Source organism: Rhipicephalus sanguineus, chromosome 8 (assembly GCF_013339695.2).
Source record: "Rhipicephalus sanguineus isolate Rsan-2018 chromosome 8, BIME_Rsan_1.4, whole genome shotgun sequence".
NCBI classification, from domain to species: Eukaryota; Metazoa; Arthropoda; class Arachnida; order Ixodida; family Ixodidae; genus Rhipicephalus; species Rhipicephalus sanguineus.
The window spans coordinates 98,160,725-98,177,104 of NC_051183.1; positions in this window are offsets into that span (position 1 = coordinate 98,160,725).

Consider the following 16,380-nt stretch of genomic DNA (forward strand, 5'->3'; position numbering starts at 1 on the left):
AGCCCGCTATTAAATACATAAGGTGAGCATCGCTGCGTTGCTCTTTATAGTCGATGAAAGTATAATAAATAAAATAAAACAGAAGAAGAAAATAAAACGTTCAGGTTATTTCATTTATCACTTGCCCGTGCTTGTCACAGATGCACGCAAAAACCTTTGCAGCACTTGAACGGGTTCAGTACATTTACCTTGTGTCAAAATGTTTTTTCACAGATGGCCGAATTCTCGCTGTATCGCTCTGTCGGCCTTTGGGATTGCCCGCTTCCTAACTGCTAATCTGTCTGCATGTCGGCGCACGGGAAAGTGACACTTTTTCCGCACATGTTCTGCACACCGAATTGCAGCGCCTGGCACAAAACACGGTCCTTGTGTATATCTTCTTTGTCTCCGTGCGTTTGCGCGAATCCGTTGAGATCGTCGCTGAGTTTCTTCTTCTTTTTGTACACGTCATTCCTCTCAAGGAACACTAACACAGGGAACTCGTAAAAGCACGTCGCCAACGAAGCTGACAAGCTTCGGCCGCAAGCGGCTTACACTGCCGTCTCCCCCATCCCACATGCGAGCAGGCAGCGCCTCCGACTGTCGCGCTATATCACGACCTAGCGGAGGGATCGCGCAACGCGGCACCTTCGGGCAAGGGAAACACGGCTCGCTTTTCACACCTCCCCATTCTAGCCACCCTACCTCCAGCTAGAGTGTACTAGAACTTTTGAGTGGAGCGAGCGGATACCGGTTCTATTGTTAGCCGCTGCCCCCTCCTACGTGGAAAATTGCGGCGGCGCTGTCGTCGTCGGCACTTGAAGAGCGCCCGCTCAAGCCTTCTGCAGCTCGCTTGTTCAATGTGTTTGTTGGCATGTGTGCGCAGTGCTATTCGCATCGGAAAAATCTTTTCTGACATGCTCATCTCGTACGATGCCTTCGAAGCGACGGCTTAATCATTGCTACGCGCCTGGTTGCAAAACTGGGTACGCACGGACTGCACATGGTCGCAAATTGTCCCTTTTCAAAGCCCCCGCCGATGAAGAGCGGCGACTGCTCTGGCAGAGACACTTGCGCAGGCTTGACAAGCCGCTGGACAAAGACTGCGCGGTATGTGAGCTGCATTTCGAACCCCGTTTTGTCCTAAGGGATTATGTGCACATTGTGGACGGGACCGAAGTGCGAATACCCAGAGGAGCGCCAACGCTTTCTCCCGATGCAGTGCCGACTATCTTGCCGAACTTGCCGTCCTACCTGTGTGTGAAAACACCGACACCGAGGCCCGAAAGGAAACGCCGGCAAGCGGAGGCTCCGAGGAAGAATAAGCGCCGTCGTACAGACGACACTTCTACTTCCGCAGATGAAGCGGATGCTGCTCCTATGGAAGACTCGGAAAACGGAGTAGGTGCTGACTGCGTTGGCCTTGCTGACCTTCGCAACTTACCGCTGCCATCCAAGTCGTGGGCACCACACGAATTTCCTAACTTTTCCGGAGTTTCCTATGTGGCCTGTACATTCGACTCACGCACGAATGAAGTTGCAATTGAGAGGGCCGTGTGTTTTGATTGCTCTAGTACAGGTAGCGTAGAGGGCAAAGTGTTTGTCCTAGAAAAGTTGGTCGACAAGTGTCGTTTGACCACCGTAAGAGAAGCGACGGAGCTCTTACAACGGGCTGCAAGCATTCCTTTGTGCTGTGGAGCTGTGGAAGAGTCATTTGTGTCTGCATCGGAGCTCACGAAAGGTCTTCACGCACGAATGTGGTCACGAAAAGGAGCCCTCTTCAGCGTCAACTGCTCAGGGAGATCACCAAATGCAGGTATGGTTAAATTTACTAAATGTAGTGCAATACCAATGCATTGTCGTTATGCGTTCAGCCTGAAGAAGCAAGTGTATCATATTAAAATAAACATAACGAAACACTCAGTGGCAGATTTTCGGGCGTTTGATAAATTCAATGATTGTTTTCCATTTTTTTACAGGGTTACCCTGCATACCTTGCAAGTACCTCCGCAAGTCTTTGCAAACAAGAAAGTCACGCATTAAGAGACAAGTGGTGAAAACTACACACAGCACTGCGCATAAAATGCGAGCGTCGCAGAGAAAAACCAAGCGGCTTGTGTCAAAGGTGAAAACACTAAGTTCTGTTGTTGCCAGTTTGAAAAAAGCTGCTGCTGCCAACGCTGAAAGCATTCTACAAGACAAGCTTAAATCTTTGTCCCCCAAGCAACAACTAGCTGTGAAACAGTGTTTCCAAGCTTCAAAAAGAAAAAGCACTCGAGGCATGTCATTTGATAAGGAGTGGATGCTTGAATGTATTCTCCTGAAGATGCGAAGCCCGAGGCTTTATGAATACATCCGCAGGCAGAAGATATTGGTTCTTCCAAGCAGAACTACCATCAGAAAATACTTGTCAAGCTACATGGGCAGTTTCGGGTTCAATGAAAGCATGCTACAAACTCTGAAGAAGAAAACCTCTGCAATGGACGCTTTCAAATGCCACGGCGGATTGATTGTGGATGAAATGAGTCTTTCTGAGCACTTGTCGGTGGACACTGCTGGCAAGATCGCTGGCTTTGTGGACTTGGGCCCGTACACCCCAAAGGACCAAGCACATCTGCTGTCAAACCATGGCTTTGTAGTCATGTTTGTTCCCTTGGTCGGAAACTGGACTCAGATTTTGGGCGTATTTGCAACCCACACAAACATCAAAGGAGATCTTCTCGCAAAGATTATTCTTGACGCCACAGTCTTGGCTGAGAGGGCAGGTCTTTTTGTCGATTACATAACCTGCGATGCTGCAGCATGGAATAGAAAGATGTGGCGAATGATGGGTGTGAAAGCAACGAGAAAGGAAACTGTAGCGAAAAAGGTCCATCCATCAGACAACAAGCGCTTTCTACATTTCCTCTCTGATTTCCCTCATCTGGTGAAAAACCTGCGGAATAGGCTTCTACAAACTGCCTTTGACACACCAGACGGAAAGGTAAGTTTGTTATTCATAACAAACCACCGCAGGCACTGCTGTTAAAAATGCACATTACTAGTGTTGTGGTAAATTATGTTAGCATGCTGGTGTACATGATCATTGCAGCTCAAACAGTTTAAAGCTGACTGCTCTTTCTCTTCCTTTTGATTGGTTTTTCATGTAGGTCTCCCTGGAGCCACTTAAGGAAGCCCTAAAGCTAGATTCCAACAATCTCACTCTGAAGGCAATGCCCCGGCTAACAACAGTTCATCTCGAACCAAACAACTTTGAGAAAATGAGAACGTCGTACGCTTTTCAACTATTCAGCACGGACGTTTTAAGGGGATTCCAACTCTACAAGTCACAGCTTGAACGACGCTGCGGTGACATTGCAGCAACACAGAAGTTTTTCAGGTTTGTATTCCTTTAGTACTCATCTTTAAGTGTTTAAAAACTTTCATTATTATTAATCAATTAATCAATCAGTGGAACTTTACTCTTATGAACAAAGAACTGAATATACGATTGTTTGGACCAGTAACCTAGAGTGGCTACGGACCGGTCCAATACGATGTGTAACAAAGAATGTACAGGACAGCTAAGAGAAAAGAAACAACAACAGTCATATAAGTACATACATATACATGTATACATTTGCTTTTGCAAAACGTACATGCCTATTATGCTTGTAAATTAATTATGCATTTACTGCTTCATCACATCTTTTTCATGCTCGTTTATAAAGTCTCAACATTAACCACCATCATTTGTGGAAACTGGTGCAATGAAGTGCATCAAATTAATATAAACTGCTAAGATACCTTAAAAATACATTCGATTTGTAATACTGTAATTTCTTTCACTGCTCATGTATCTTCACATTTTTCTAGCACCTAGTGACTATTTTTCATGACTAATACTGTAAGCTCCATAACATCAAGGCGATCTTTTACTCTTGCAGGTTGATGAAGTCGCTTATAGCTATCATGACTTCACGCTTTCCTGCAGAAGCTTTGAAGCCCAATTCAACTGCAGTGCAGGAGCTCACGGACTTCCTGGACTTTTTGAACAAGTGGGAGGCTCATGCTGAAAAAGGAAAGTTCTTGAGCGAATCAACGGCAGAAGGCCTTAGAGTTACCATCACAAGTACTTTGGCTCTGTTGAACTACCTACATTCAGAAGTTGGCTTCTCATACATGATGACTTCGCGCCTGAGCCAGGACAAGCTCGAAAGTACATTTGGGATTGTGAGGCAGTCGTCTGGCTGCAATGCCCGCCCAAGCCCACAGCAGTTCCTGATTACTGTAAACTGTTTAAGTTATTATAATTTGGCTAAGAGCGTCACTGGCTCAAATGTACCTTATGACGTCATCAACTCGCTTCTTTCAGTGAAAGACCAGCCAGCAAGTTGCCAAAAACAGCAGCAAGTCGTCGACACCTTAATCAACATGGGAAATCTTGATGGAGCACAGGCTGCACTTGAGAGTAAAGGCGACACATCAACGCATACGTATAATACCAAGAGGAGTGACTCGAGGCTAACGCATTACATTGCGGGATACGTTGCACGGAAGTGTGTCTTAAAAACCAAGTGCCAAGTGTGCATGGACCAGCTGCTCCTGCCTGCTCCCGAGGGAAAACGTCTGAATGCTTCAACGTTCACAAGCGCATGCGATTTTGGCGGCTTGCTGTACCCCTCTCTGAGCCTTTTCAGGTTCATTAGTGAACTTGAGGACATTTTTACCGAATGTTTCAGTACCGCAGAGCTGCAGCATGACAGCATTATGGATGTGCTAGCCCTTGTGAGTAAGAAGGGCCTGAATCACATTGGGTGTGATCAACACTGCGAGGGACTATCTTTAAGTTTAACTGGATTTTATCTAGTTACTAGGCTTCACTTTTTTGTCAAGGGACTAAACAAGTCTCGTGACCATGCACGCAGAAAAGCACAGCAGCATTTAAAGCTGAGCCGAATCTAGAAAGCCTGTGCAGCAGGATTATGTCAGGGGACGGACGTATGAGCACAGTATTTGTTAATAAATTGTTTCATTGCTTCCTGTGTATTTCCGTTTCTGGGGAATTTCAGCTTTGGGCATATATAGCAGTGCACAAAGCTTGCCTGGTATGTTAGCAGCGCATGTGAAACAACTGGATACGCGAATCGGAAGCGCACTTACTTATAAGAACACTGCTCTCGCGTTGTTAAAGTCACACGAGTCTTCCACTGAGCTGCGCTAACGAAGAGAACGAAAGCGTACACCGGCTACGCGTTGCAGAGAAAAACTGCTATGCTTTTATATAAGTGGTTATTACGTCGGGTACAGGAATGACTGTTTAGAAGCAATACGGGTGTGGAAGTGGATAGGGAGAAAAAGTGCGCTTTATTCATCCCAATCCATTAGTTTGAATACGCAGGGTATGTTTTTACTCGGAAGCAACGACCCATGCCAAACAGCGCGAAAATTCGCGAAATTTTTGCGCGCGCCGACTCCGCTATAACTCCGCTCTGCGCGGCAGGCTGCAAGCGAGCGCGGCAAGGAGGCAGAGACGCGTTCAAGTGCCGTTGACTGCAGCGCCACCGCCAACATTCCACGCGCTGTGGCCCTCTCCGAGGCGACCGGTCGCGCCACTCAAAACCTTCTAGTACACTCTGTCTAAGTCTGTGACGGCCACTCGAACAATCAAACGGCCGTCACACAAGATACGGAAGGTTCACAAACCAAAATTAAGTTCGAAAAGCGCGCCGAAACGGACTACTTCGCGGAGCAGTACATGTGCAGTAGCTCCGCCCCCGTAGCCTTTCCTGCAGTGCCAAGAAAAGTTGTGCGCGAGTATATGTGCGAAGCTGCCATACTGTATGAACGGGAAAGGCAACGGCGGCTGCGAGAAGATCCCGAAGTTATGTAAGCCCTACGCCCACGACGACGCGCCCGCAGATCTATCAGAGGTGCGAATGCTCGGTTCTGGAGTTTGGACATCCGTGTCATGACTAACCTAGCTAAAGCGTAACAACAACGTAGAAGCAGCCAGGTTAGACTTTAGAATCGTCAAGTTCCGCTGTTTCAAACCTTGCGCGACTTTGTGCAGGCTTCGCCATGTTTTAGCCTCCCTTCTATACCAGACCGCCATTGTTATTGTTGCTGGCAATAAGTTCTGAACCTCCACTTGCCCGAGCTTCGCGACCTATTTGGATAGGCCTTGGCACCTCCTTGAGACAAGTCATATCCGGCTTGGAGCCCAGCCGGGGACAGCCAGACTGCGGCGACATAATTATGCTTTCTCTATATAGAGGAACAGTTCCAGGACGCTTTCCATTGGAATGACAGACAGGTAATCTTTGTGGACGATGATACCTTGTTCTCAACGGCACGAGCCCATCATTGTGAGTATAGGCCGTGAACCGGGTGGTAATGTTGAATTGATAATATTTAATACCGACGATAATGTTCATGCTAGCTGTGTGGTGCTGTTACCGGACGATACATGGTGCGCATCGCAGCAAAATATTTCGCACGGTCGGCATGGTACACGTATATACACTCCTGAAAAAAAAATGCCCTTGGAGAAGAAAGAAGCCACGTTCGTTGGCCAATCCCTGATGTTTTATTTTTAATATATATTACACAGTTTAATTTAGCTTCATAGGTCTTTCATTTAAACATCCTGCCGCCCGGTTCTTGGCCCATCCCTCTTTGTGGGTGAGCGCCATCAGGAAGAGGACATTATCATCGTCACCGTCATTGTGGAACGAGACGACGCTTGGCTCCCTGTGCGCACGACCTGCGAATTCCATTCCCGATGTCTGTGCAAGGAGTATTACGCAGTGAGCCATCACGCCGCTTAGGATGCGGACATGCGGCGTCTGCCGATGCAACTGGCGACGCCAAGAAGAGTCAAGAGCCCGCACTTGTGGACGCGGCAACTCAGGTCGAGGATGGCGAACTGGTCGGGCCACGAGTTCACGTACCAGCCGTCGTGACTGTGCGAGTCAGAAACTTGCTCCTCGCTGGCCTGGGCGTCCTCTACGCGAGTGTCCTACGGCGTGATGCTCCTGTCATGGAGGAAGACAGTACCGAGCAGAGCAATGGACGCGGCACATCGGACACAAGCCGTGGATGCCTCGTCAACATAACCATCAGCGATAGCTTCCACGTGTGGGCGGACTACGGGGCGCTCTTCTTTATCGTGGGTCTAATCAGGAAGGCTGTGTTCGGATTCCGAAGGAACCCTCCACGCACAGACTAACGTCTGCAGTAGAACTGGAAGACGAGCCGGCTGTCGTTCCTTTTGTTTGCGCCGTGCATTCAAGGGCGCATAGCGATATGCGCGCCCTGGTTGCAGAGAGGCGTCATCTATACCTCGACCGCGCTTTCTCCTGCAGACCAGTCTCGCATCAAAATGGAAATAAAAATGTACAAGTCGGAACGACTGTACGTTTTTTTTTTGCATGTTACAATTTCGGAACAACAGTGTTTCCCATATTCGAAACGCAAAAGTTGCTGGAACAACTTTTTTGTTTAGTGTAACGCGGGGATCGATTGCTTATTATTGCGATAGCAATTATATGGACAGTCTCGGCTGATTTTTGCCCGTCGCCGTCGCCGCCGTCATGCACCGTATATGTATATATGTATATATATATGTGTGTGTGGGGGGGGGGGGGGTGGCTGGGTGGGTGTGCGTGTGTGTGTGTGTGACGCTATGAATGAAGAGACGTCCAGCGGCACAGACGCTGTAAGGAGTGGGGTTCGGCGGGTCTCGTTACGGTAGCTGGCTCCCAGGGAAGAGACGCGTTCTTTCAAGAAGGAACGTGTTTATTTACATGATGAAGTCAGGAGGTGAAAAGAAGAGAAATAACAGCAAATGTCTTCGGCTTTTATAGCCCCGAGACTGTCACTGCATAAGCACTGGCAAACCGGTGTCAACGTCTCCCGCCAATCCGGTGACCTGTCGTCCTGGCGTCCGGCCTCCCGAAAGGAGGCAAAGAGTCACACAATACACTCGCCACGCCCCGAAGACTCGTAGGTGAGAAGGTCGGCGAGGAGTTTCAGTCCAAAGGGGAAAGGGCCGATGACCTCCGTTTCCACTGCCGGTAATACTTGGAAGAAGTGTTGAATGATGGCTGCCTCGGGTGAAGGCCCCACCTGGGTTGATGGGAGCGTCTTCAACGGCGCAGTCCCACGCTGACCAAAACGCACGACAAAGCGGGTGTGTCGAATTCCGGAAAACACGCAGACCGCTCCCTCCGGCGCAGGTTAATTTTCCCTGCTGCGGTAGGGTAGAAGGCAGATGTGGCTGGGTGAGAAACTCTCCCGCGGTGCTTTCTCACGCAGAGAACAACAAGCCAAAAAGGGGTCTCCGAATTCCGACGTCCTTTTTCTGGGAAATCCGTCGACAGCGACATGTCCGCCCGCCCGGCAAAAGCTCCTACAGGAAGAATCGGCATTCCTGCCTCCGTCTAAGCGCCGATACGGGGGGAGAAGACAGCATTCCGGTAGACAGCTGTACGCTCAATGGCGTCGGCCGCGATGAATTTTTAGGCCAAACGTAACAACGCCTTACTTTTATTGCATTCACGCGCTCTTCTTCCTCGTTCACTTCTACCAGCCATCCCTGCATGCCTGCTTACGTCACAAGATTCCCCCTCCCCCTGAAAGAATGCGCGAGTTACAAACATCAAAGCATGAACAGTCTTAGAAGTAAAAATGTCGAAATGCGCAGTAGTTCCATGTCACAATGAAGGTACATTAACTTGCACAAAAGACTTCACAGAAGAGGGCAGCGGACCGGTGATATGTAGGAGAGCTCTGGTGGGCGAGGCTGGGTGTTGCGTTCATGAAAGCACAAGCACGCCCAGGGCGTGGAAACTGCTGATGACATAGCTTGCATTCTCATGAGGAATGAACGATGTTGGAAGAGGATCGGTAGCTCGGACTTCGTAGGCGTCGCATTCTTTGTCGTGAGTGGTACACACGCCTCGATTCTAGTCTGCGTGCTCGTTCACCAAGGCTGATTGGGCGATGCTTCTGCTCCTGCGGAGCACAAGGGGTGGTTTCGTGTCCTTCTCGTCTTCTTCTGTTCTCTTGTCTAAGTTGTTTTGGTCGTAGGGCGCAGTCTTGATCGCTGGTGGTGAAGGAGTCTCTGACGGCGTTTCTTTATGCGAGGATGCCCTACATCATGAATTTGTCTTTGCTTTAAAATGCTTTCTTTACGACGTCGTTTTTTCAGCCGTGATCGTGCCTCGGATGAAGTTTTCGTTGGTTGTTGTGCTTGTCGGAGGATCGGTTGTTGTCGTTGGAGTTGGTGGACCTGCATGTACTGGCTTTGCTGATATTGCTCAGGAAATTGCTTAGGTGGAGCCCCTTTCGGAACAATACTCTGATTTTCTTCGCAGGTTTGTGTGATGTCCACTGGGTAGCTGGTGCACGGTGGGCTGTTGTGTTGTTTATCAGGCAGTGAAAGTTTGGTCAATGGTGAATGCGTGTCACTTTGCGGAACTACCGAGCTAAGTCCTCCTGAAGCATGTACTCCTGCGGAAGGGCAGTGGCTTGGCAGGATACTTTCCGGATACTTTAACTGGTGTGTCGCGTACATGTCGACCTCGTGAGGCGTGCCGTGGGATTTACAAGCAACTGAAGAGCCACTTGACGTAAAACCAGGTGGTGGTCCTCGTATGCCAGACGAGTAGTGAAGCCGATCGGGTAGTTGAATATTGGCTTGATTTTTGTAGCAGAGTGGAGGGGCAGGAGATGGCGATCTTTGCGCAGATGGCAAACCTGGTGGAAGGCTGGTTCTTGTGGGAAAACGTCTTGCGTGACTTTCAGTCAGCTGATGCTTTGATTTGTCTTGTGGGAATGGCCGATTCATGGTCGGTGTTCGAATGCATGAAGACTGCTTGTGAAAATGACGACCGAGTGCGATTGTCCGCAGACGGTGCGTTATAAGCACGACATTCCTCGTAGTCCTTAAATCGGGTCACCAGCTCTTTGATTTTTGTCCACGACTCATTGTTTTCGAATATGTGCGTGAGATAAAATCGGAAGGCCTCGCCACTGATGTGCGCGTGAGTGGAATAAAAGTATGGCGTATGAGCCACGGCACCTCTCTCATTCATATCGTCACAAAAGTCGACAGGATCGAGACCTGGCAGCCGACTCATCAGCCGCAAATCAGCAGCAAAGCCATCAGCAAGACACCCTGACCGCATGCAGACCACCGCAGCATATCCTGCTGCACACAGCGATCAGCATCATGACGGAACCATCGGCTGACCTTGACATCCCCAAGTACACCGGATCAGTGGACGATGGACCCGTGCAGGTCTGGTTCGACCTATTCGAGCTCCACGCAACCGCTGCATCATGGTGGGAACGGGAGATAGTCATCAACTTCAGTGACTACGTCACCGGTGAGGCATTCCGATTTTACCTCACACACATCTTCCAAAATAGTGAATCATGAAACAAAATGAGAGAAGAAATGATCACCCGATTTAGAGACTACAGTGAGGATTTGTCTAATCCACCATCTAGAGAAATTTCAGCTATGCCATCACAGTCCACGCACTTTTCCCAAGAAACTTAGCCGTCCATCAGATTTTCTTTCTGCGCAAAACTCGTCATTTACGTCTTGCCTCCACTATATGACACGAGGCGTTACTGAAGCACCCGATGCCTTTGATTCTTCGCCTCGCACACGTAGCCCACCGCCTGGTTTTCCTTCACGCGGCTTGCCCCGTCATGGTGGTCTAGTGGTTATGGCGCTCGACTGCTGACCCGAAAGTCGCGGGATCGAATCCCGGCCGCGGCGGCTGCATTTTCGGTGGAGGCGAAAATGTCTGAGACCCGTGTACTTAGATTTAGGTGCACGTTAAAGAACCCCAGGTGGTCGAAATTTCCGGAGCCCTCCACTACGGCGTCTCTCATAATCATATCTTGGTTTTGGGACGTTAAACCCCAGATATTATTATTATTATCCTTCACGCGGCTCTTCAGTTGCTCCTAACGCTTACCGCCTGCCTCATAAGGTCGCTGCGTTCACGGTAAGCGAGCTGAAGCATTGGGAGATTACCCAACGACCTCAGGATGAGCCCAAGAGGTGCCTCTCGCCGCAAGATTCTATTTCAATAGTTCCACAGTCTTGCCGAAATTCGCAACTGGAATATAATCAAGCCATCTCCGCTGCGGTATTGCCACCCAGTGCTGATGCACCCGTGAGTCGAATCGATGCAGAAGGCTCGGATGTATCAAACTTCACACGCAGCTGTGAGTCAGAAGCGTCCGTAATGAAAGACATTGCAGAAGCCTCTGAAGAGCTTTCTAGCAATGATGGCGCTCTATCTACAGTGCCCGACAAGCATCACAACAGCCCACAGTGCACCGCCTACCTAGTGGACACCACATCAGCTTACGAAGAAAAATCTAACTCATGTTCCTATAATAGGAGTCTACACAAGCAGCTTCCGCAACATCGGGAATTCCAACAAAGGCAACGACGAATAAAAACTTCATCGGAAGCTCACTCACGAATTGAAGGACGTCCAAAGACAAGGTCATTAACCCAAAGAAAAATTCAAGATGTAAAGCATCTGCCCATATACCGCCAAAGACGTCTTCTGCATCACAGAAAGCGTCAAAAAAGGCACAAAGCCGTCAATTGTACACCACAAGAACATCGACGTCGTCCTGTCAGCTTCGGTCAACGAACACGCAAACGGAAGGCACAAAGTGTGAATAAGCCACGACAAAGACCCCACCGCCTACATCTGAACCGCCGATGCTGCAAGGTCTCCCATCCGTGTTCGTTTTTCACAAGAGCCCAAGCTGTGTTTTCATCGGCGTCCAGGTGCCGGGGAAGCCTATGTCATCTGCTGTGGGAACAGACAGCCTCGCCCACCAGAGCTATGCTGGATATCACCAGACTGCTGAACCGTGTTTCAACGTTCTGGCAAGGTCACTGAACTCATTAGGCACATATGGGCCTATTTTTCTCGTATTTACTGTTCGTAAATCGCGCACTCTTTCGGGGGGAGGGTCGCGAAGGTGGAACGGTCACGTGTCGCCAACCGGCCTATCGCATCTTTCGCGACTTTTGAAAGGTAGAGAGGCTTTAGCTCAACCAACTTCCGGAAAACAACCGCTAGCAGCGGTGAAATGGGACGCGCCAGCCACCATATACGCCGCCGCGCTGGCGAAAGCGAAACCGTGGAGAGCCGTCCGGGAAAAGGAGAGTGAAGATCGAAAGAAAGAAAAATGTGACGTTCAGGCGGCTTGGGAGAAATTCACCCCACGCGATTAGAACCAGCCAATGCGAGGCATTCCTCCCTTCTGGCTATCTGCTCCTGTGCTGCCCTTCTCAGCCATATAGAAAAGAAAGAGACCCTGGAGAGTGTTTACTGGACATGTACACTGCACTCATCATGCTATAAAATAAAAAGAGAGACCGCTTTCTGCGAACCATGCGGGACAAAGGACGACTGCACGGCTATGTTCATGTTCAACCACGGCCGGTCTGGAGGCGCGCACTCGCTCCTTCCTTTCCAGACCGGCCGTGGTTCAACTGTTGCCGCCTTTGTGGCGCATCATACAATAAAGACATCTTTTTTTTTCTTTCCTGTCGTAGATACAGGTCGCGCTCGTCCTTGACTTGAATTTTTTTTTGCATTTATGTAAAAAGTTATTGTGCCTGCATTTATGACGTCGGAGACCTAAACGTGCTTTCCTGCCTATGTTGGCACCTAAAATTTCGCTTCTTAGTGACTAAAAATTGGGCTTCTAGTAATGACGAGTGTTGAAGAAAAAAAATCATTTGCTGGAAAGGAAAGAGAAAACCAAAAAGTCTGTGGAACAAGGAAATCCGGGAAGCAATCGAGAAGCATCGAGGGAGCATACACAGGCAAAAAAAGGAGAAGCGGCTGCAGGACGAAGTCAACGAATATGGGAAGTATATTAGAGAAGTAAATTCATTGTACAGAAATTGCCGCGGTGGTCTAGTGGTTACGGCGCTCGACTGCTGACCCGAAGGTCGCGGGATCGAATCCCGGCCGCGGCGGCTGCATTTTCGATGGAAATGGTCGAAATTTCCGGAGTCCTCCATTTCGGCGTCCCTAATCATCATACCGTGGTTTTCGTTGAATACAGATGAGTTCGTGTTCCCGCTCATACTGCTCACGATAGTACGTCTTTGCGATATCGGCAAATGACAATGCCGCTTACATGCTCGGTAATACCTACACTGACCGCACCTTCACATTTCATGCGTGTTTTGCTGTGTCGCATGGAAATGCATTTAGGAATGCATTTTCTTATCTCAATGTAATGGTTAACAGTGCGGTATGCAGCTTATGCGGACGTGAGGGGACAATTGAGCACATCTGCCCAACCTGCCATACTCAATGACGTGTTCTGTAGGAGCCAAACTTCGTAGTCTTGATGCAACACATCATAAAGTAAGACCCTCGGACCTTGGTCCAGGGCTGCCGCGCATACACAAGGCCAGAGAAGCCTTACGGTGCTGCTTGAAAACGATCGGACTCCAACAGCGTCTACAGGCTTGACAGGCAAAGCTTGTATGGACTGACCCTGTAGCTCGTGATGTTCAAAAAAAGCCCTCCTCACCTATAGACTGCTGCGGCCGCACCAAAGAATAATAAATAAAACAAAAATAAATTTTATTTCCGGGGCTGGGTTTGAACCTGGGTCCCCGTGGTCCGAAAGCGAGCGCCGTGAACACCAGAAGCGTAGCCAAAATTTTTTTTCGGGAGGGGGGGGGGGGGTTCAACGATCCTGTTTTATGTTCCTGCGTGCGTTTGTATGTGCGTGTGTGTATATATATACCCCCCCTCCTGGCTACGCCCTCTTGAACACCAGGTCACGCACCCATGTATCCCAATGTGAACTGAACTGCCGGTAAAATGCATACGAATGCATTCTACCGACGGAATGAAAAAAAAAAAAACTTTAGGTAGGGTCCGTCGGGCCTGAGACTACACGCAGACCGGGTCGCTATCACGTCGGGACAGATAGCCTAGCCTCCCGCCACGATCGCGGGCCCATTGACTGCCGAACACACACAAACACACAAAAGGAAGCCGTACAAATACTATGGCGTTTATTCAATATCTGTGTTGGTGGAATAAAAGCGATCTGCTGCACAATGCGTAAGGCCGATATTGCTCATTTCAGGAAAATTCCGGCTTTGGAGAAGTTGAATTCCTAAGCCGGCGTTTCTATGATCGGGTGATGGTTCTTTTGTGGGGCAGTGCTTGCAGGCTGACGGACGAACGTTGAAAGAACATAAAGACGCCACGTCGATCCCCCTGAAAAATCCCTCTTCCTATAAAGACAGAAGACATAAGAAATAAGAAGAAAGAAAGAAAGAGAAAGAAAGAAGGAAAGAAAGAAGAAAGAAAGTAAAGAAAAAAGAAGAAAGAAAGAAGAAAGAAAGAAAGAAAGAAAGAAAGAAAGAAAGAAAGAAAGAAAGAAAGCAAAAGAAAGAAAGAAAGCAATTCGTCATGCACGCCGAGCTTCCCCTGTCGCCGTCTCCCCGATCGGACAAGGGCTCCTGAATTGTCCTTACTGTTCTTCTTACTTCTCGATTATTCCCCCTCTCCACATGCCACGTGTACGGTAGCCAACCGAGCCAAAGCTGGGTGAGCCTCCCTGCCTTTCCTCTTCTTTTTTCTCTCTCTCACATGCGTAGAGATACACGCAGGTGAGTTCGCATATCGGTAATGTTTACGTTAAATGTAAACATTTCGACAGAAATCTGTCTGGCTGGGTGGAATGTTTACGTTGTAAGAATGGCCAAAAGAGCGGCCACGTGTTCTTTTCGTTTCGTGCTCCCACGGCGCCAAGTCGACGCCTGTGTTCGTTCCCAACAGCTGTTGATAATCCGCTCTGAGCTGCGGAACGTGACCACTGTCCATGTGGTGGTCACGCTTCAATGTGCTTGTTTCTTTGGGGGGAACTTAAGAGGCGTTCTCCAGTGTGGGAGGTTGTCCTTTGTTAGAACTATACCTTCCAGGCGACGCAAATTAGTCACAATGGACATCCCACGTCGACTCGTCCAGCTTGTTGCACAGGGCATGCTTCCCAGAAAACCTTGTTGCTGCTTTGTTTCCACACGGCCCCGAATAGCACACGTGGCTGTACACTTCCATGCGCTCTGAGGTCGAATTTGCACTCCCTCAAATACCAATGATAAGAATACCCACAACACAAACCTGAGGGGGTGGGGGAGGTTTGCCAAGGGGGGAGGGGGGTTGACCTTTTTTTTTCCACCAAAGAAAAAGCAGTGAATAGAAACCGTCGTATCGCTCTGACCCCAACCCGTTTTTCTAATACAATGACATTTTACAAAGCCACGGAATTTCGTGACGTCAGTGATGGCCTCTTGGCGGCTATATAACCAGGCTCCACCAACTAGGCAGCATTACTCGTCGGAGTTTCCAAGCTGGACTTACATAGGCGCATCAGTTCGTATCCACATCTTTCAATATAACCATCGCTATGTCGGACGCAAAAGGCCCTGCAACCCCAAGGACGTCACCGCAGGCAACGACCAACACACGACTACGGGAAATGCCAGTCTCTGCCTCCTCGCAGGAATCCTCGGCGGCGTGTACGAACGGGGAGACTTCGAAGACGGCCACACCTCGAGCAACGGAGTCTGCTTTGCGGTCACCCCTGCCTTACCCCGGGAACCTCCGCCCGACTCATACGTCGTCAGTGTATCGGACTGCTCTTTGTTGCACCGACGGCCGATCTGGTTTCTCCAGCCACTGCCTGCCACTCACTTCTGTGCAGCCTGCAACGTAGTTCCCACGATGGCCTTTGCGCTTCCCTGTGGTGAATACTCTGCGAGTGTTGCCGAGACAGCATCACCGCCACAGCGAGACTGCAGATCTCTGATCGGGAGGACGGAGCGAAGCCCCGAGACGGTGTCTGTCCCTTAGACGGTGTCCCGTTCGTGGAGTCCGAACTCGTTACCTACACCGGATACGCAGACGATGTGCAGGAAGAGGTTGTGTTGTGTGCAAACATCGAGCACGGCTGTTCGTATCGCGACGAGCTGCGACGTCTTGAGGAGCATCTGCTGTACGACTGCCGCTACAGTCCGAAGACCTGCAACTTCTGCAAGAAGAAAAACATCCGGAGTGTGAGCTCCTGCTGCATACCTTGAGATGCCCGCTGAGACCCAGAAGGGCGCGTGTGCTGCGTGGCTATGAAAGAGGCAAAGACCCGCTTTCACGATGTCCAATAACTATGACGTGTTTGAAATTTCGAAAAATTGTAGTGAAGACTAAATAAAAGTATTGTATTTGGCTTTCTGTGCCGGTGTAGTAACTGCGACAGCGGGGAACGCCTGATAAAGGCTTAATACCTGCTTCACGCGTGAGCATTTCAGAGGAACGTATTCGCAACCGCGCAGGGTTT